The sequence below is a fragment of the Schistocerca nitens genome, chromosome 1, assembly GCF_023898315.1.
Source record: "Schistocerca nitens isolate TAMUIC-IGC-003100 chromosome 1, iqSchNite1.1, whole genome shotgun sequence".
Lineage (NCBI taxonomy): Eukaryota > Metazoa > Arthropoda > Insecta > Orthoptera > Acrididae > Schistocerca > Schistocerca nitens.
This window is the reverse complement of record NC_064614.1, coordinates 1242015202-1242037342: the sequence shown is the minus strand read 5'-3', so window position 1 is coordinate 1242037342 and position 22141 is coordinate 1242015202. Positions and strand designations below refer to the sequence as shown.

General features: G+C 44.8%; 1 long non-coding RNA gene across 1 annotated transcript in view; it reads right to left on the bottom strand.

Annotated features, from left to right (window-relative positions):
* The window catches only part of LOC126201821 (uncharacterized), a 901530-nt gene that overhangs the window by 493990 nt on the left and 385399 nt on the right, over positions 1-22141 (bottom strand). The window contains exon 2 of the long non-coding RNA XR_007540189.1: positions 1828-1908. This is a non-coding gene — a long non-coding RNA (uncharacterized LOC126201821). The remainder of the gene's footprint in view (positions 1-1827; positions 1909-22141) is intronic.

Genomic DNA, 22141 nt, shown 5'->3' with positions numbered 1-22141 from the left:
ACTGACATAATCGCCGGTATTACTTTTGTTTCCCAAAAGTTATAAATATTTCGATGTTGGAAAAGAAGTTCCGTATTTCGCCAGGATATCGAAGAAGAAGGTCCCTTACATACTGGTTGTATTGAGTAAGATGCTGAGACGGCGGTTTGAAAGCGGACAGAGGAAGTACGAGGAAGGGCGTCCCTTACCTGAAGGACCGCTACTCAAGCTACCTGGCGAAGGGGCAAGTGTGGCAAATGCCCGGCGTGGCAAATGTTCGGCATTCGCTCATAATATATATGAAATAAAACGTAACATAATTGATACAGTTTCGAGAAGTTATCTGTATAAGTCATGTTACGTGCGAAATCGAGGTGACTGTTGAAAACATATGGGCACGAAACCTTATCACTGTCCCTTCAATTCAGTAGAGTTGATATGGTGTCAAATTAAAAGTTACGTAATCAAGAATAATAATAAACGTATTGTGTCTGGAGTCGACGCACGCATAAAAGAAGCTATTAGGACGGTACTAAAAGAGAGCCATCAGTCTTATGTAGAGCGCCATGGAAAGTGCACGGCTGAATGAAGTGGTTTTGGAAAGTGCAATGGAGGAGAAATGACAGGTGTGACAATGGCGGTGGCCCTCCAAACAACACTGACAGCAACGAGGGTCAGGTCAGCGGAGTTCTCCCTAAAAATGATGGGTGGGTGGACTCAGCAGAATGTTTGGAGTGTGTGGTTTACAATGGCAAGTAAGTAGCTACATAAGAAAAGTATATTCTCATATGTTTTAACATTTTCATAAGAAGAGCATTGTCAGAAACTAACTTCAGATTAAGTGCGTCTCAGGAATTCAGTCTGTATCACACAAAATAAACATCGCTGTTTGCGTTGAAATTGATGAAGTATTGTGGTACTGTTTTCGGTATTCCTTTTGATCTCTCTCCCAATATCAGTTTTCCTCTTTAAGATAAGTTTTCTCAGTGCGATAATCACGCTCAAATCTTATTTTTTGTTACCCAAGAAATAAGTAGGTAGAACGGAAAACTTAACAACATATTAATTGTAATACTAGCGATCGGTTTCTCGGAATGAAACCATACGGGCGATAACTTAGCGCTTGACGCGCGAATCTACCTTTGTATGTCTCATTTCAGTGAAGTTATTCCGTGATTCAAAACTCTGACATAATTACGGGTTGGAGTAGATGAAAAACAGATTTCGTTCGCTTTCTGCGTTCGTCTAACATTAATAACGAAAAAGCCTTCCATATGTCGAAAACCCGGTAACGTCGCCAGGAAACGAATTTCGTAAACTGTTTGTTTCACCGTAATGCCATAATCGACTACAGTCATCAAAATTCGCAGATACTCGCTGCTGGGGTAGTGACATTTCCATAAAGGGCTTTCGGTAACAAGCAAAACCTTGAAAATGAAGCCGTATTCCTAAATGTACATTATCGAAGTAAAAGCGCGACAGAAAAGCGAGTAAATGAAGTCGTCATTAAATTTTCCACTGATTTCAGAGTCTCGGTTTTGCCAAGAAGAGCTACTGACTGCCATAAAACAAACAGATTGTATTTCAATAACAGACAGTGTCCTCTGGATTTCATTAACGTTTAACAGCAGAACCGACCGCAGTACTTGCTATAGTGCAGACTCAGCTAGAACAGTCTCAGTGAAGTGATTCCAACGTCCAACGCTTAGGCCAGTCGCCTTTCTGACTTTAGCACCATTACGCTTTGCGTTTCGTAACAGCAATCGGTAGATTTCATGCCGCTGAGGGACAAGTCTCCCGACGAACACACACACACACACACACACACACACACACAGTGGTACTCACGCAGTGTTGGCAGCCAGCTCGCAGCACACACGCCTGCCACTGCTCAGCGACCAGTTCCGCCTCGCTCCATCCCGTCTTGTGCTGCAACAGAAAGAACAGTTGCGTCAGTAAGTTCACAAAACACTCAAATCAAGTTACTGCGCTGATAACTCTCCTTGTAGACGTTTATTTTTTAATTCGCATCGGAAACATTAGATTAAGAATTAAAATACACTTCTGGAAATTGAAATAAGAACACCGTGAATTCATTGTCCCAGGAAGGGGAAACTTTATTGACACATTCCTGGGGTCAGATACATCACATGATCACACTGACAGAACCACAGGCACATAGACACAGGCAACAGAGCATGCACAATGTCGGCACTAGTACAGTGTATATCCACCTTTCGCAGCAATGCAGGCTGCTATTCTTCCATGGAGACGATCGTAGAGATGCTGGATGTAGTCCTGTGGAACGGCTTGCCATGCCATTTCCACCTGGCGCCTCACTTGGACCAGCGTTCGTGCTGGACGTGCAGACCGCGTGAGACGACGCTTCATCCAGTCCCAAACATGCTCAATGGGGCACAGATCCGGAGATCTTGCTGGCCAGGGTAGTTGACTTACACCTTCTAGAGCACGTTGGGTGGCACGGGATACATGCGGACGTGCACTGTCCTGTTGGAACAGCAAGTTCCCTTGCCGGTCTAGGGATGGGAGAACGATGGGTTCGATGACGGTTTGGATGTACCGTGCACTATTCAGTGTCCCCTCGACGATCACCAGTGGTGTACGGCCAGTGTAGGAGATCGCTCCCCACACCATGATGCCGGGTGTTGGCCCTGTGTGCCTCGGTCGTATGCAGTCCTGATTGTGGCGCTCACCTGCACGGCGCCAAACACGCATACGACCATCATTGCCACCAAGGCAGAAGCGACTCTCATCGCTGAAGACGACACGTCTCCATTCGTCCCTCCATTCACGCCTGTCGCGACACCACTGGAGGCGGGCTGCACGATGTTGGGGCGTGAGCGGAAGACGGCCTAACGGTGTGCGGGACCGTAGCCCAGCTTCATGGAGACGGTTGCGAATGGTCCTCGCCGATACCCCAGGAGCAACAGTGTCCCTAATTTGCTGGGAAGTGGCGGTGCGGTCCCCTACGGCACTGCGTAGGATCCTACGGTCTTGGCGTGCATCCGTGCGTCGCTGCGGTCCGGTCCCAGGTCGACGGGCACGTGCACCTTCCGCCGACCACTGGCGACAACATCGATGTACTGTGGAGACCTCACGTCCCACGTGTTGAGCAATTCGGCGGTACGTCCACCCGGCCTCCCGCATGCCCACTATACGCCCTCGCTCAAAGTCCGTCAACTGCACATACGGTTCACGTCCACGCTGTCGCGGCATGCTACCAGTGTTAAAGACTGCGATGGAGCTCCGTATGCCACGGCAAACTGGCTGACACTGACGGCGGCGGTGCACAAATGCTGCGCAGCTAGCGCCATTCGACGGCCAACACCGCGGTTCTTGGTGTGTCCGCTGTGCCGTGCGTGTGATCATTGCTTGTACAGCCCTCTCGCAGTGTCCGGAGCAAGTATGGTGGGTCTGACACACCGGTGTCAATGTGTTCTTTTTTCCATTTCCAGGAGTGTATGTACAACTCGTGGGATTAGAAATGTTCTACAGTTATTGTGGTTATAACACAAATTACACATAGCAAAATTACAAAACAAGGCATACTACACTGCTGGCCAACAAAGGTGAAGCATCGAGAACACATGATTGAATGTAAATATACACACCATCAGCAAGTATGTAAGTGATTAGAGTTGCAGTTCTCTTTGACAGGTGGAATGGCCACCAGTGTCCATTGGTGTTGTTCATTTTTAGGCCTAGTCTGGTAACGCGCCCCCCACGGCCCTCAGTCGCTGTGCGCTTTTACTGCAGTCATATAAATTGGTACCCTATTCCTTTGGACACAGGTAAAGCTTGCCGCTATTCCTTAACTAGAGCACACAAGCAAGAGCGTTAACTACTGCCCACCATTTAATCATGACGTATGAAGTCACATCATAATAAAGACCATCTTCCCTAACAACATTAAACAGCACGACACAGAACCAGAAGTGAGACCGCCCTGAAATCTCTCATCTCCACCCGGCCTCTGCAGTACAGCCACATTTTTATTTGGTCAAATCACTACCGCTTGTGGTAACTGGTACCATCATCACTCCATCTTACGATAGAAAGCATTACAGTGCAGAATTTTATAGACACACATAAAAAAAAGTTCTGCATCATCCCGGTTCCCAGAACTCCTGAAGATAGGTGGTGACTATGGGTATTAAATCACAGACACAGTCCCTTTGCCTGTTCAGAGATATCACTAAACCCACTCAAAGATGTAAAAAACCATGCATAAGGAGCGTCTATCAGACGGAGGGGGTACCACAGCCGATCAGTTCCAGTCATTCCACCAGGAAGGGGGTAAGTGGCTCGTGTTGTCTGTGGTTCAACCGTGCCTAGACAGACAGTACTGCAGTTCGATCATGACCGCATTGTTACTTTGTGCCAGGAGGGGCTCTCAACAAGTGTAGAAGCATCTCGGAGTGAACCAAAGCCATGTTGTTAGGACTTGGAGGAGATGCAGAGAGACAGGAACTGTTGATGACATGCCTCGCTCACGCCGCCCAAAAGTTACTACTGCAGTGGATGACCGCTAACTACGGATTATGGCTTGGAGAAATCCTGACAGAAACTTCACCATGTTGAATAATACTTTTCGTGCAGCCACAAGACATCCTGTTATGACTCAAACTGTGCACAATAGGCTGCATGATATGCAACTTCATTCCCGATGTCTGTGGCGAGGTCCATTTTTCCTACCACGGCACCATGCAGTGCAGTACAGAATGGTCCAACAACATGCCGAATGGGCCGCTCAGGATTGGCATCACGTTCTCTTCACCAGTGAGTGTCGCATATGCCTTCATCCAGACAATCGACGGAGACGTGTTTGGAAGCACCACAGTCAGGCTGAACGCCTAAGACACACTGTCCAGCCAGTGCAGCAAAGTGGAGCTTCCCTGCTGTTTTGGGGTGGCATTATGTGGGTCTGACTACGCCGCTGGAGGTCATGAAAGGTGCCGTAACGGCTGTACGGTACGTGAATGCCATCCTCCCACCGATAGTGCAACCATATCGGGAACATATTGGCGAGGCATTCGTCTTCACGAACTACAATTCGCGCGCCCATCGTGCACATCTTGTAAATGACTTCCTTCAGCATAACGACATCGCTCGACTACAGCGGTCAGCATGTTCTCCAGACATGAACCCAATCGAACATGCATGGGATGGATTTAAAAGGGCTGTTTGTGGAAGACGTGACCCACCAACATTCTAAGGGATGTACGCCGAATCGCCGTTGAGGAGTGGAACAATATGGACCAACAGTGCCTTGATGAACTTGTGGATAGTATGCCAGGACGAATATAGGCATGCATCATTGCAAGAGGACGTGCTACTGGGTATTAGTGATCTGGACCACCTCCTCTGAAGATCTCGCTGTATGGTGGTACAACATGCAATGTGTGGTTTTCATGAGTATTAAAAAGTGCGGAAATGATGTTTATGTTGATCTCAATTCCAATTTTCTCTACACTTCTTTTGATGTGTGTAACCTTGTTGGACAACAGCGATCTTTACTGTCATAAAATTATTTAAAAACAGTGTTGATCGCCGCCGATGGTAACTTCTGACCGGTTTCGCCCTTTTAATTACGGGTCATCATCAGATTTTGCACCATCTGGATGACGGCGATGGCGTCTTACCCGCTGTGGAGGCCTCAGACACTGTAACTGAACAGTGACTGTGGCTTCCAGAGCGGTCAGGCGCCATCACCGTCATCCACATGGAGCAAACTCTGATGATGACCTGTAATTAAAATGTCGAAACCGGTGAGAAGTTAACATCTGCTGCGACCAAGACTGTTTTTAAATATTTTTATCACAGTGCAGAATTAAAGTAGTCTTTAGGAAATATTTATAAATATTTCTACGTTTGATAGCTAAAGCATAGTGCAATGTACAACATTAAAAAGGGAGCAGGCTTTTACCACAGTTGCGCAGTCTTGAAACTCGCTTACGCATGTACTGCGTCATTATATTAATAAGTATAGGTCAGTCCTACACGTTAAATACACGCTACATGTTGCCAACACGGGGAAATCCCTGTCTGAAAACTGTTAAAATAGAGTTACAATGTAAAATAAATACAACAAAAACTGAATCGTAAAGGATGTAAATTTTTGTTTGTGTACGGAGCGACCTTCCTTCGATGTAACCATAAATCATTTTAATCATCTATTTACCATCCACAACATTTACATTGTTTATCGATCAACCACAATTATTTATTTTCAGAAGATTATTCATCAAGCACAGGGAAAGGTGACGCAATGTGGCGGCGTACTGCCCCTTAATTAATGAATCCCTTTGTCTAAGCAGCATCAGTTTGTAAGATGGTTGCTGCTGGCCCGTTAAATGTTTCTGATGGATGTTATCAATTTTAAAGTTGCCTGTAGAGGAGAGTGCTGTACCTAGGGAACAAAATACGTAAGAACACACTAGAGACCACCATAAGCAATTTCCGCCATTTCCAACAGTTTTTGTTGTTATTGCACATGAGGTTGTAATTCGCCCAGCATTTCTAAATATTTCGCATTCTGCTGATTTAAGTCTGTATGATACATCAAAGCTATTTGGAATATATTGTTAATTCCTCACGTACAATTTTATGGTAAATGAAATGGTGTATATTTTTAAAACTATTTATGTAACATCTAGATAGTTAAGCTATACTTCATCGGTCGTATAAAATCTTGCATGCTGAAACAGAAGAATGTCCTTTACCATGAGCCTTGCAAAAGAACTGAACTGCTTTAATTTCTTAATAATTTTACTCGCCTTGAAAATGGAAATTTGTGTTGGTTTTCATAGATTCTGTTTCAAAATGTGTTTAACAATACATGGATAAAGCGTGTAAGTGCAGATATTTCTGTTGGCGACTGAACTAAGCAACATTACATCAGTATTTATGTCACTTGCCGACTACTAATATTAGCCATTGCAATTCGTGTGCTTTTAGGTTGGTTACTTTCTCCTAGTGCCTGTAGCAGAAGCAAGCCATTAACGTTTATTTTCCCCTGGACAGCAGGTCAGGTGTTAAAGTGCGGACACGTGGAGGCAAAACTGTTAGACTATAGTGCTGCAGTACGACTGTGCAGAAAAACATCAGGTCATAAAGTTTGTGACGTGTTTGTGGGAAGAGTTCTCGATGCAGAGAATAAACGAACAACACATCGATTCGAGTGGATATTACGGCACCACATGTAGAAGTATCTGCACTTACATCCGTTACACCCTGACATCTGCGAAATTTGTTTTAAGCTGGCGATTACTGGTTTGTAGGAAAGTAGTAACAGATAGGCGAGTAAATACTGCACTGACAAGATTGTGATCTGAGTGTATAACTGCTCTGGGTACGCCTTAGAATCCAATATCTGATTTAGGAATCTCTGCCTGACGATGATGTAATCTAGCGGAATTTTTCAAGTACCCCTCCTCCTCTCGTAAGTCTTGAAAAGAGCATTCGATATTACCGTCTGAAATTTATTGCTGAGCTCATTCGTCTTTCTCTTCTCTTATTCCTACTGCCAATCCCATATTCTTCCGTAGCCCTTTGTTCTGCTCCTTACCCTACAATCGCATTCCTGTCCCCCGAGAATATTAGATTTTCATCTCTCTTTACTTATTGAATCATCCATTCTGTATCCTCATATACTTCCTCTATCGCTTCAACTTGTGTTTGCAACATTCGCATGTATACCTCAACTACACTCCTGGAAATTGAAATAAGAACACCGTGAATTCATTGTCCCAGGAAGGGGAAACTTTATTGACACATTCCTGGGGTCAGATACATCACATGATCACACTGACAGAACCACAGGCACATAGACACAGGCAACAGAGCATGCACAATGTCGGCACTAGTACAGTGTATATCCACCTTTCGCAGCAATGCAGGCTGCTATTCTCCCATGGAGACGATCGTAGAGATGCTGGATGTAGTCCTGTGGAACGGCTTGCCATGCCATTTCCACCTGGCGCCTCACTTGGACCAGCGTTCGTGCTGGACGTGCAGACCGCGTGAGACGACGCTTCATCCAGTCCCAAACATGCTCAATGGGCGACAGATCCGGAGATCTTGCTGGCCAGGGTAGTTGACTTACACCTTCTAGAGCACGTTTGGTGGCACGGGATACATGCGGACGTGCATTGTCCTGTTGGAACAGCAAGTTCCCTTGCCGGTCTAGGAATGGTAGAACGATGGGTTCGATGACGGTTTGGATGTACCGTGCACTATTCAGTGTCCCCTCGACGATCACCAGTGGTGTACGGCCAGTGTAGGAGATCGCTCCCCACACCATGATGCCGGGTGTTGGCCCTGTGTGCCTCGGTCGTATGCAGTCCTGATTGTGGCGCTCACCTGCACGGCGCCAAACACGCATACGACCATCATTGGCACCAAGGCAGAAGCGACTCTCATCGCTGAAGACGACACGTCTCCATTCGTCCCTCCATTCACGCCTGTCGCGACACCACTGGAGGCGGGCTGCACGATGTTGGGGCGTGAGCGGAAGACGGCCTAACGGTGTGCGGGACCGTAGCCCAGCTTCATGGAGACGGTTGCGAATGGTCCTCGCCGATACCCCAGGAGCAACAGTGTCCCTAATTTGCTGGGAAGTGGCGGTGCGGTCCCCTACGGCACTGCGTAGGATCCTACGGTCTTGGCGTGCATCCGTGCGTCGCTGCGGTCCGGTCCCAGGTCGACGGGCACGTGCACCTTCCGCCGACCACTGGCGACAACATCGATGTACTGTGGAGACCTCACGCCCCACGTGTTGAGCAATTCGGCGGTACGTCCACCCGGCCTCCCGCATGCCCACTATACGCCCTCGCTCAAAGTCCGTCAACTGCACATACGGTTCACGTCCACGCTGTCGCGGCATGCTACCAGTGTTAAAGACTGCGATGGAGCTCCGTATGCCACGGCAAACTGGCTGACACTGACGGCGGCGGTGCACAAATGCTGCGCAGCTAGCGCCATTCGACGGCCAACACCGCGGTTCTTGGTGTGTCCGCTGTGCCGTGCGTGTGATCATTGCTTGTACAGCCCTCTCGCAGTGTCCGGAGCAAGTATGGTGGGTCTGACACACCGGTGTCAATGTGTTCTTTTTTCCATTTCCAGGAGTGTATTTTTGTCCGTGTTAGTTTGCTGTCGATTCTGATGAAAACAACCCTATCACTGAACTATTCACAGTAACTAACTGTTTGTCCTACCTTCTTATTCATAACGAATTATATTCCCGTTATTCCATCTTCTGTTGCCGTTGATATTACCTCATACTCGCCTGAAAAAGTTATTCTTGCCTTCTTTCTGTATGTAGACTGAGCTCTAGCCTTTTCATTTTCGGATTTTGTAACTTCCCCCATACTTTCAAACTTCTGACATTACACTCTCCGCTTCGCAGAACGTTATCCTTTCGTTGGTTATTCAATTTTTTTCTCATGGCCACCTTACCTCCTGGAGATCCGAATGGAGAACTAATCCGGGATCCTTCGCCAATGAAGGGATCATGTCACTTTTCCAGTTACAGGCCATATGACCTGTGTATACACATTATGTGTCTTTAATGTGGTGGTTTCCATAAATATATTAAACTTCTATGACAGGAATGGCTAGAGGCAAATGTCCGAAAAGCGTACCAAGGGACAACACTCTTCCCTACTACTAGTTGATTTAATACCTATGATAGACCTGTGGTAGGCAGAGTGCAGGCTGAATAAAATAGTTAACCTAAAAGATTAAGAGATGAAAACATGTAATCTATTACTATATCTTTTTGTGTAAATATGTCGCTTCTTACAGCGATAACCCGTGCAAAGCCCAAGTTTGAGCTTTCTGTATCAGGTAAAACTTACATAAATGAGTAACTGAAAGAAAATGTCAACATATCTGACTACGACAATACATCCACACTGGTTTGTCTACAGGTCCAAAAGCCTCGAAAAATTGGTGTTTCAACGGATTCCACAGACCTCAACTGAATTTCACTCCTGCTCCATACATTAAAGTTTCTATTACACGTGGTCACAGCTCGATGAACTTACTTTAAAGAAGCCGAGTATTACAAAAATGTTGATTTTCTGGTGCAGGGGATTGTAGCAGAGAGCGAGAGGATTTCGTAATACGTTGCGCTTTTCAGAATACTCAGGTTATGGTGTAGTTTAAGAATGGTCTCTTGTAGTGGTGAGGATGGAGTTGTTACTATATTTCCAGGAAAATCGTTCGTCGAACCGAAATTAATTTGCAAACGTGTGTTTATTTGTACGAGAAGTTACACATCAGAGCACTGAAGGTGGTCTCGCCAACCAGCAAGGGAAATAACATTAACTACACATGAGGCCGCTGGAAAAAATTTCACGCTATAACGTTCAGCCTCTCGCCGAGAAACGACAATAAAAAGCATTAATAACATAATGTCAATAAACAGTTTTCTTAACACTTGGAGTGATGTAAAAAGCAAACAGACTTGAAATTCATATTGCCTCCAACCACACAAAACAAAAGAATATCACAGAGCATCCTGACGTAAAAATCTGCGAAATATCCTCACAAAATATCGTCTGGAAACGAGAGGTTAGCCTCATTTCTATTTGAAGAAGGCTACGTAGACCTGATGCACAGGCAGATGGGTAAATACCGAATGGGTTCACTCAAAGCAAAGTTCAAGTTGAACGTGTGTTTCCTTCACAGTGATACGAGAAGGATATTTTGCCACATCAACGAAAGTTGCCAACAACTAATTTGAATGGCGATATGAAGACTCGTAACTGACCAATAAAATATAAGTATATACCTTCGGCAAATTTTGTAGAACGCTGGTGGAGAGATGTAACTGATGTTGACCACGGAAACTGAGGTTTTCTGTGGGACACTTCAACAAATGCTACGAGGTTGCTAAGGACTTTGGTCATGGTGGCAAGTGGTGGCAGTCCGTGGGAGTCATATCCTCACATGCCTGTCAACACAAGTGAACAGATCACCTGCTACTGACACGTACTGAAGTCCTTCAGGGGAAATCGAGCTGCCTACCTTCTGTTTGTCTCAAAGTTATAACTAACAGTCTATGAAGCTCCCTTGAGATAATTATTAAATCAATGGACATTATACTGTTCGTTTTTCTTAAGCGTAGCAGGTCATGGTAGGGAGATAATTATTTCAAAATGTGTTTTGCATACGGAAACTGAGATAAATGTAGCTGAACCGTAGAACAAAAATACTTTAGCAAAATAAAATCAGTTGTAGTGCACTCTGACTGCATTCGTGCAATTAGTGCACCTATACTTTGGTTTGATTCTAACTGCAAGTGCCACATTCAAGCATAAAATCTTATAGTTAATATATGTGATGAGCGTTAATTAGTTTCTCAAATTAGATGGCATAAAAGCCACCAAAAAGAAGTTTGCGGCGGAGTGTGCGCTGATTCAGAACTTCTTGGCAGTTTAACACTGAGTGTTTGGTGGGTACTGGAACCTAGAACCCTAGTTCTTCGCGGAGAAATTCTCTATCGACTGAGTTATCCAGGTACAACTCACTATACACCCTCACAGAACAGGTTCCGGATTCGAGCACCATTTCGGCATACAATTTGAATCTCCTAGGAGATTTAAGCATAAAAATCGATCACAACATAAATATCTGTCCAGGATGCGGCTTAATAAAACAATAAGGAAAAGCTATACAGAATGCGGCGCTTAAATCTGGACAATGAAACTTTTTTTAAAGCAAATTTATTAAAACAAAATACAAATGAAAATGAAAATTCTTTTAGATATAAGGTTTGGTATCTCGATGTAACCTCCTTCAGCCGCAATGACCGCCTCCAATCTTGTCCTGAAGCGTTCACATGCAGCCGGCCGGGGTGGCCGAGCGGTTCTAGGCGCTACAGTCTGGAACCACGCGACCGCTACGGTCCAAGCTTGGAATCCTGCCTCGGGCATGGGTGTGTGTGAAGTCCTTAGGTTAGTTAGGTTTAAGTAGTTCTAAGTTCTAGGGGACTGATGACCTCAGAAGTTAAGTCCCATAGTGCTCAGAGCCATTTGAACCATTTTTGATCACATGCACTCATTAAAACAGCACTGTCCATAATCGCTAATGCTGCTTGGATAGCGGTACGTAGAGATGCGATATTAGGGTGCTTACTAGTCTTTCTACTACGCTCCAAACATAGCAGTCGACGGGGTTCAAATCCGGGCTATTCGGGGACCAGCACTCCTTTGACCAGAACCTGTCAACGTTATCCGTGAGTCAATTTTGGACTAAATGTCTCGTATGAGGTTCTCCTCTGCCATCCGAGGCATTGTTCGCTAGCTGACATTCAATACTGATGCCAGTTTCCTCAGCGATTGCCTCAGGTCCTCTGAAATTAGCCCCTGAGCCTTTTCGATGACTACCGCACTTCGTGGCGCGCGTTTCCTCAAATGACGTTTCCACGTCGGGTTAGAGAAACCTTCCCAGACTTCTTCGAAGCATTTTCGTAAACAGTTGATCTCGTACACCAGAACAGTCGAACTGTTTCCGTGGGTGAACGCCCGGCGCGAAGACTTCCGATAATCGCAGCTCTTCGGCTGTACTCTACATTCGTCTGTAACATCTCGCCCATTTTGAGGTTCTGTCTATTTACTAGATGCCTATGGCTTCCCAGGACGCCAATCGCTACCTCCGGCGGAACTACTATATGACGAGAAATTCAAATTGAAATTTATCCGGATTTAAGCACCCGCGTTGTACTTACCTGTAGGGTTTATGCTACTCTTAGTCTTAAGGACACCCTCCAAAAGTTTGTACCATAATTTATCTGGCGCCCTAAATTTGTCATGCACTCAACAGCAGCCGCCGGCGAGTAGATATCGTTCACGCACGATCGACTTATTTTTCGAATTATCAACCGCACAGCCCTCCAGCGTATTTTCGGCACGCTTTCCTTGGATATCACTGCTTCATAAATAGCCGACATACGACGCTGCTAAACTGTAGGAAAGACAACGCTCTGGGAACTAGGAAGAGTCACATTACTCGTACTGACTCATCTGGCAGACATTACGATAATCGAATGAAGAGCTGATATCAGAATGTCCTATATACATTGCGATATGCGACAATAACTGTATACAAATATTCTGATATGTGAACGACTGTGGACTGAGAACATGATACACAGTATGTTCCAAAACGAAGCATTTAATCCCAGAAAAAGAAATCGTTACAGCGTGGAAGCGCTGGAACACATATGTATGAAGACGCTGCCCGCAGAATCGTGTTGTTTTTTGGAGGGGGTGGAGGGGAGGGAGTCCTAGTACTCGGTCCCTATTTGACCTAGGAACATAGGGTGGAAAGTTTCTGCTTTTACCGGACCAGTGGCCATTTCTATAGCCATTAGAACATCTGTCCTACTGTAGCTGTGTTACAGTATATTAAGCAAGTTTTGAACGACGAATCGGAGTTGTCACCCTGGGAAATTGTGCGAATCGATTAATACACTTTGTAAAAGCTAATGGTACCATTTTTACGTGCGTCGTTCAGGTTTTACATGCGGAAACAGTAACCCCGTTCGCATTTTATTGGAAAAAAACAGTCATCCTTAAATAACTTCCGAGTGAAAAGAGACAAATGGTTTAAAATTTGGTCTGCTTATGTATTAGAGCTTGGTTTCAGATGAGTTTCAACCTTCTGAAAAAATCTTTCTTCGTTTGGATTTTACGTGCAAAAAACGCATTTTTCTGCAAGATTTTTAATCTTGGCAGGTCTATACTTCAAGCTTGAACGAGTCGGTTCAAACTCTGCACGAAAGTAGATAAATGAATAAAGTCAAAATGTTTTTTTTTTTGTCCAATAATATTCATTCGTTGTCGGGGTACGATGATTTAAAGTCGAGCTAAAGAAGTACGAAAAACCGTTCTTGCGTAAATTCAACCCAAGGAAATAGTTTAAAGTGATTCGAGTAAGTAAAAAATGCATTCTTACGATAAAATTGAAAACTATTTTCAAAAATGGAGCTTCAATAGAATTTTACGTCTTTCGGACAACACTTCTATATTCCAAACGTTTGCGAATCAGTTCAAATTTTTTACGAAGGTAGACAAACAGAGTATTTTTTTGTGAGAACTTTATCCGTCGCCACAACAGAAACAACTTGGTTCGAAATAAAATAAATTCATTAGTAATCAACCTAGGTAACGGAAATCTACATCGATTGCCAGGCTATGGAGGTCTAATGTCAAAATCCTAAACGCAGTCGTAAGAAATACTCCAGCTTTGTAGATGCATGATTGTGGAAGATATACCATGCAAACAGGAAGTTCATAGTCCTATGCGTAAGTTGAAATGCACCCCAAGTTTCTGTCTTCCTCGATGTAGAAAACAAGAATAAAAAAAGTACTTCTACACTGAAGAGCTAAAGAAACTGGTGCACCTGCAATATCATGTATGATCCCCGCGAGCACGCAGAAGTGCCGCAACACGACGTGGCATGGACTCGACTAATGTCTGAAGTAGTGATGGAGAGAACTGACACCATGAATCCTGCAGGGCTGTCCATAAATGCCGGCCGTTGTGGCGGAGCGGTTCTAGGCTCTTCAGTCCGGAACCGAGAGACCGCTACGGTCGCAGGTTCGAATCCTGCCTCGGGCATGGATGTGTGTGATGTCCTGATGTTTGTTAAGTTTAAGTAGTTCTAAGTTCTAGGGCCTGATGACCTCAGATGTTAAGTCCCACAGTGCTCAGAGCCTCTTTTTTTCTCCATAAATCCGTACGATGGTGTGGAGATCTCTTCTGAGCAGCAAGTTGTAAGATATCCCAGATATGCTCAATAATGTTTATGTCTGTGAAGTTTGGCGTCCAGCGGAAATGTTTAAACTCAGAAGAGTCTTCCTGGAGTCACTCTGTAGCAATTCTGGGCGTGTGGCATGTCGCATTGTCCTGCTAGTATTGATCATGTCCATCGGAATGCACTATGAACATGAATGGATGCAGGTGATCAGACAGGGTGCTTAGGCACGTGTCACCTATCAGAGTCGTATATAGACCTATCAGGGGTCCAATTTCACAGCAACTTCACACGCCTCGCAGTAATTCAGAGTCTCTACCAGCTTCACGGTCCCCTGCTGTCATGCAGGGTCCATGGACTCATGCAGTTGTCTCCATACCCGTCCACGTCCATCCCTTCGATACAATTTGAAAGGAGACTGCGCCGACCGGGCAACATGTTTCCAGTCTTCTACAGTCCAATGCCGGTGTTGACGGGCCCAGGCGAGGCGTAAAGCTGTGTCGTGCAGACACCAAGGTTACACGAGTGGGCCTTTGGCTCCGAAAGCCCATATCTACGACGTTTTGTTGAATGGTTCGCACTCTGACACTTGTTGATGGCCCAGCGTTGAAGTATGCAGCAATTTGCGGAGGGGTTCCACTTCTGTCACGTTGAATGATTCTCGTCAGTTGTCGTTGGTCCCGTTCTTGGAGGATCTTTTTCCGGCCGCAGCGATGTCGCAACATTGATGTTTTACCGGATTCCTCATGTCCACAGTATACTCGTGAAATGGTGGTACGGGAAAATCTCCACTTTATCGCTACCTCGGAGATGCTGTGTCCCATCGTTTTTGCACCGACTATAATGTTGTTGTTGTTGTCTTCGGTCCAGAGATTGGTTTGATACACCTCTCCATGCTACTCTAGCCTGTGCAAGCTTCTTCAAGTAACTGCTGCAACCTACATCCTTCTGACTCTGCTTAGTGTATTCATCTCTTGGTCTCCCTCTAAGATGTTTACCCTCCACGCTGCCCTCCAAACGACTGGAAAACCGTGGCCTGCTCAGATGAGTTCCGATTTCAGTTGGTAATAGCTGATGGTAGGTCTGGCACAGACCACACGAAGCGATGGACGCGGGTTGTCAACAAGGCACTGTGCACGCTGGTAGCGGGTTTATATTAGTATGGGCTGTGTTTACATGGAATGGGCTTAGTCCTCCGGTTCCAACTAAACCGATTACTGACCGGAAATGATTATGTTCGGGCACTTGGAGACCATTTGGAACCATCCATGGAGTTCATGTTCGAAAAAAACCGATGGAATTGTCATCGGGCCTCAACTGTTCGCGACTGGTTTGCTTAACACTCTGGACAATTCGAGCAAGTCATTTGGCCAACAAGATCGCCTGCCATGAATCGCATGGAACACATATGGAGGTCAGTTCGTGCCTGAAACCCTGTACCGACAACACTTTCGCAATTACGGGTGGCTATAGAGGACTTCCAACGACTTTTGGAGTACATGCCACGTCCATATGCTGCACTACGCTGGGTCCGACATGTTATTAGGAGCTATCCCTTGACTTTTGTCACCTTAGTGCATTAATATTATTATTACTGCTCATCAGGGGAGGAACAGAACTTCGCGATGAAATAAGAGAAATCTTCGTACTTCCTACACTTACCACAAAACCTGGCGCCAACCACACAACCCAACGGCTGACTGCTAGCTGTCGTACTCAGCCGTGCTCACAGTAGCGCACGACGCCTCCTAACACCTCCACACTCCCCACGCCCTCTGTCAACGAAACTGTAAGCTCCTTCCTCTCTCTACTTGACCGGGAGTTCCACCACAAGGTATACACATCATTCCAGGTCCCACATAATACTCGTTTCCGTCTCCTAATCAGGACTCGCCTTCTCTTTTATGCTCTCACTTTCCAAAAGCTTGGTCTGATTTCCTTTTCCCCCCTTTTCCAGCTCATGTCATTTATAGAACACTCTGCTACAAAACACTCAGCACCTAGTGATAACTTCCTAATCATAAAAAACATCGGATTTTGTATCTGAGGATAATGTGAAGATACACTCCTGGAAATGGAAAAAAGAACACATTGACACCGGTGTGTCAGACCCACCATACTTGCTCCGGACACTGCGAGAGGGCTGTACAAGCAATGATCACACGCACGGCACAGCGGACACACCAGGAACCGCGGTGTTGGCCGTCGAATGGCGCTAGCTGCGCAGCATTTGTGCACCGCCGCCGTCAGTGTCAGCCAGTTTGCCGTGGCATACGGAGCTCCATCGCAGTCTTTAACACTGGTAGCATGCCGCGACAGCGTGGACGTGAACCGTATGTGCAGTTGACGGACTTTGAGCGAGGGCGTATAGTGGGCATGCGGGAGGCCGGGTGGACGTACCGCCGAATTGCTCAACACGTGGGGCGTGAGGTCTCCACAGTACATCGATGTTGTCGCCAGTGGTCGGCGGAAGGTGCACGTGCCCGTCGACCTGGGACCGGACCGCAGCGACGCACGGATGCACGCCAAGACCGTAGGATCCTACGCAGTGCCGTAGGGGACCGCACCGCCACTTCCCAGCAAATTAGGGACACTGTTGCTCCTGGGGTATCGGCGAGGACCATTCGCAACCGTCTCCATGAAGCTGGGCTACGGTCCCGCACACCGTTAGGCCGTCTTCCGCTCACGCCCCAACATCGTGCAGCCCGCCTCCAGTGGTGTCGCGACAGGCGTGAATGGAGGGACGAATGGAGACGTGTCGTCTTCAGCGATGAGAGTCGCTTCTGCCTTGGTGCCAAATATGGTCGTATGCGTGTTTGGCGCCGTGCAGGTGAGCGCCACAATCAGGACTGCATACGACCGAGGCACACAGGGCCAACACCCGGCATCATGGTGTGGGGAGCGATCTCCTACACTGGCCGTACACCACTGGTGATCTTCGAGGGGACACTGAATAGTGCACGGTACATCCAAACCGTCATCGAACCCATCGTTCTACCATTCCTAGACCGGCAAGGGAACTTGCTGTTCCAACAGGACAATGCACGTCCGCATGTATCCCGTGCCACCCAACGTGCTCTAGAAGGTGTAAGTCAACTACCCTGGCCAGCAAGATCTCCGGATCTGTCCCCCATTGAGCATGTTTGGGACTGGATGAAGCGTCGTCTCACGCGGTCTGCACGTCCAGCACGAACGCTGGTCCAACTGAGGCGCCAGGTGGAAATGGCATGGCAAGCCGTTCCACAGGACTACATCCAGCATCTCTACGATCGTCTCCATGGGAGAATAGCAGCCTGCATTGCTGCGAAAGGTGGATATACACTGTACTAGTGCCGACATTGTGCGTGCTCTGTTGCCTGTATCTATGTGCCTGTGGTTCTGTCAGTGTGATCATGTGATGTATCTGACCCCAGGAATGTGTCAATAAAGTTTCCCCTTCCTGGGACAATGAATTCACGGTGTTCTTATTTCAATTTCCTGGAGTGTATTTATCACTATTTTAAAGTGTTAATCTGATGTAATCGAGCACCTTTCAGTGACTCAAATCATTTTTTATATGTGTTAAACTTCTCTGGCTGAATGCGTTATCCTTCACTCGCTGCCCCTTTCCCGTGCGTAGCGAAGAAAACTAATAGTAAGTTTAAAAATATCTGTACAGTTCCTGATATCGTCATAAAATGCTGCCTTAGACAATTTTCATTTTACAGCATTTCAAGAAATGTGTTATTAGCCTACACATTATAATATGTAAATTCGTAGTTGTGAGCTCTAATATTAAAAAAAAAAACAAATTTCGAAAGATACTGCGTGATTAGCGCGGAAAAACTGGAACTGTCGTTATTTCATTCTCTTCTTTTAGAGCCGTTATTGATGATAGTCGCCTAACCGTTTCTTTCCATTGTAACATAGTCGAAACCTGGACTGTGGTGGTTGTTATTCTGCATGGAAACCGGATTTAGTTTCCAACTAAGACAACTGCTTCTTCTTTTGACACGATGGCAGCAATTTTTAATTTTCGAGGCATTGTGGTAAATATTGTAGGCGTTGTTAGAAAGGTACAAATTACTATTTATAATCCCCTCTGAATAAAGATGACTGACTGCAATTATATTCATGGACATGGTTTCGGCAAGGATGAATTAAAAACAAAAAACAAAAAAAGACAAAAAATTTGCAAGGTGTGGTGGAACGGAGAAGTGAGTTCTGCCCTTACATTCAGTGAACAATATAAGAACATAAACGTAGAAAATTTACTTTATCTCCCATTTGTTAGGTTTTCAGTAATGTGGTTTTTGAGTATTGTCAACACCCACCACAAATTTACTGTTTCTGAGAGAAACTTTCTGTCATTTTTCTTCAGTTTAACTGCCGCAGTCTGATAATAAATCTCATGATCGAAGTTCTGGTGGACTGAACGGCCCCTTTCCATAACTGTTATGAATTAGCATTTCCTAGATCCACCAATAGTAAGAACAGCCTCTTCGCGAGTGTTCTTGTTGGGGCCTGTAGTCCAAAGACTGGTTTAATGCAGCTCTTCGTGCCACTCTACCCTGTGCAAGCCCCTTCATCTACTGCAACCCACATCCCTCCGAATCCGCTTCCTGTGTTCATCTCATGGTCTCCCTTTACGATTTTTACCGCCCAGACTTTCCTCCAGTACTAAATTGGTGATCCCTTGATGCCTCAGGATATTCCCTACCAACCGATCCATTCTTCTAGTCAAGTTATGCCACAAATTTCTCTTCTCTCCAATTCTATGCAGTACCTCCTCATTAGTGATCTACCCATCTAATCTTCAGCATTCTTCTGTAGCACCACATTTCGAAAGCTTCTATTCTCTTCTTGTCTTAACTATTATTCGTCCATTTCACTGCCATACATGGCTACACTCTATACAAATTCAGAAAAGACTTCCAGACACTTAAATTTATATTTGATATCAACAAATTTCTCTTCTTCAGAAACGCTGTATCTTGCAGCCTACATTTTATATCGTCTCTACTTCCACCATCATCAGTTATTTTGCTCCCCAAATAGCAAAACTCATCTACTACTTTAAGTATCTCATTTCCTAATATAATTCCCTCAGCATTACCTGATTTAATTCGACTACTTTCCATCATCCTCGTTTTGCTTTTGTTGATGTTCACCTTATATCCTTCTTTCAAGACATTGTCCATTCCGTTCAGCTGCTCTTCCACATCCTTTGCTGTCTCTGACAGAATTGCAAGTCATCGCCATACCTCAAATTTTTATTTCTTCTCCTTGGACTTTAATTCCTACGACAAAACTGTTTTTTTGCTCTACTTCTTCTTCAATATACAGATTGAATAACATCGGGGATAGGCTACAACCCTTCTCACTCCCTTCCCAACCACTGCTTCCCTTTCATGCCGCTCAATTCTTTTAACTACCATCTGGTTTCTGTACAAATTTTAAATAGCTTTTCGCTCCGAATATTTGACCCCTGCCACCATCAGAATTTGAAAGAGAGTATTCCAGTCAACATTGTCGAAAGCTTTCTCCAAGTCTACAGCTGCTAGAGACGTAGGTTCGCCTTTCCTTAACCTATTTTCTAAGATAAGTCGTTGGGTTAGTATTGCCTCATGTGTTCCACCATTTCTACGGAATCCACACTGATCTTCTCAGAGGTCGGCTTCTACAAGTTTTTCCATTCCTCTGTAAAAAATTCGTGTTAGGTTTTTGCAGCCGTGACTTATTAAACTGATAGTTGGAGAATTTTCACACCTGTCAACACCTGATTTCTTTGGGATTGGAATTATTATATTCTTCTTGGAGTCTGAGGGTATTTCACCTGTCTCATACATCTTGCTCACCAGATGATAGAGTTTTGTCAGGGCTGGCTCTCGCAAGGCTTTCAGTTGTTCTAATTTAATGTTGTCTACTCCCGGGACCTTGTTTCGACTTAGATCCTTCGGTGCTGTGTCAAATTCTTCACGCAGTATCATATCTCCCATTTCATCTTCGTCTACGTCCTCTTCCATTTCCATAATATCATAATATTGCCCTCAAGTACATCGCCCTTGTATAGACCCTCTATATACTCCCTCCAGTTTTCTGCTTTCCCTTCTTTTCTTAGGACTGGTTTTCCATCTGAGCTCTTATTATTCGTGCAAATGGTTCTCTTTTCTTCAAAAGTCTCTTTAATTTTACTGTAGGCAATATCTATCTTATCCTTAATGACATATGCCTCTAAATCCTTACATTTGTTCTCTAGCCATACCTGCTTAGACATTTTGCACTTCATTTCGATCTAATTTTTGATACGCATGTATTCCTTTTGCCTGATTCATTTATTGCTTTTTTATATTTTCTTCTTTCATCAATTAAATTCAATGTCTCTTCTGTTACCCAAGGATTTCTACTAGCCCTTGTCTTTTTACCTACTTGATTCTTTGTGCCCTTCACGATTTCATCTCTCAAACCTACCCATTCTTCTTCTACTTTATTTCTTTCCCCCATTCTTGTCAATCGTTCCCTAATTCTCTCTCTGAAATTCTCTACAACTTCTGGTGCTTTCAGTTTATCTAGGTCCTATCTCCTTCAGTTTCCAACTTTTTGCAATTTCTTCAGTTTAAATCTATAGTTCATAACCAATAGATTATTGTCAGTGTCCACATCTGCCGATGGAAATTTCTTACAGTTTAAAACCTGGTTCGTTAATCTCTGTCTTACCATTATATAATCCATCTGAAACCTTCCTGGTCTCCAGGCCTCTTCCACGTATCAGCCTTCTTTCATGATTCTTAAACCAAATGTTAGCTATGATTGAGTTATGCTCTGTGCAAAATTCTACGAGACGGCTTCCTCTTTCATTCCTTACCCCCATACCATATTCACCTACTACTTTTCCTTCTCTTCCTTTTCCTACTATCGAATTCCATTCCCTCATGACTGTGAATTCGTCCCCCTTCACTATCTGAATAATTTCTCGTACTTCATCATACATTTCTTCAATCTCTTTGTCATCTGCAACTATAATACCACGTTAAAAATCACTTAATTCTTGATAACCTGCCGTTGTAGCAGCAGTAACTGATCTAACAACTACGCCAGACACTTGCTGTCTTATACAGGCGTTGCTGACCACAGTGCTGTATTCTGCCTGTTTACATATCTCTGAATATGAATACGAGTGCTTATACCAGTTTCTTTGGCATTTCAGTGTGTCATATCACAAAAAAGACGAATATCTCCTGGTCAGAGTTAGGGATATAAAAGAAGGTAACTAGCTTTTCGAGTTATCTGGCAGCTTAAAATACATTTAAATCAAAACATCTTGACACATACTCACTTTTTATTAACCCCCAGGAATTTGATGCCCCCAAGAAACTTTTTGTGAGCTATTACATATAT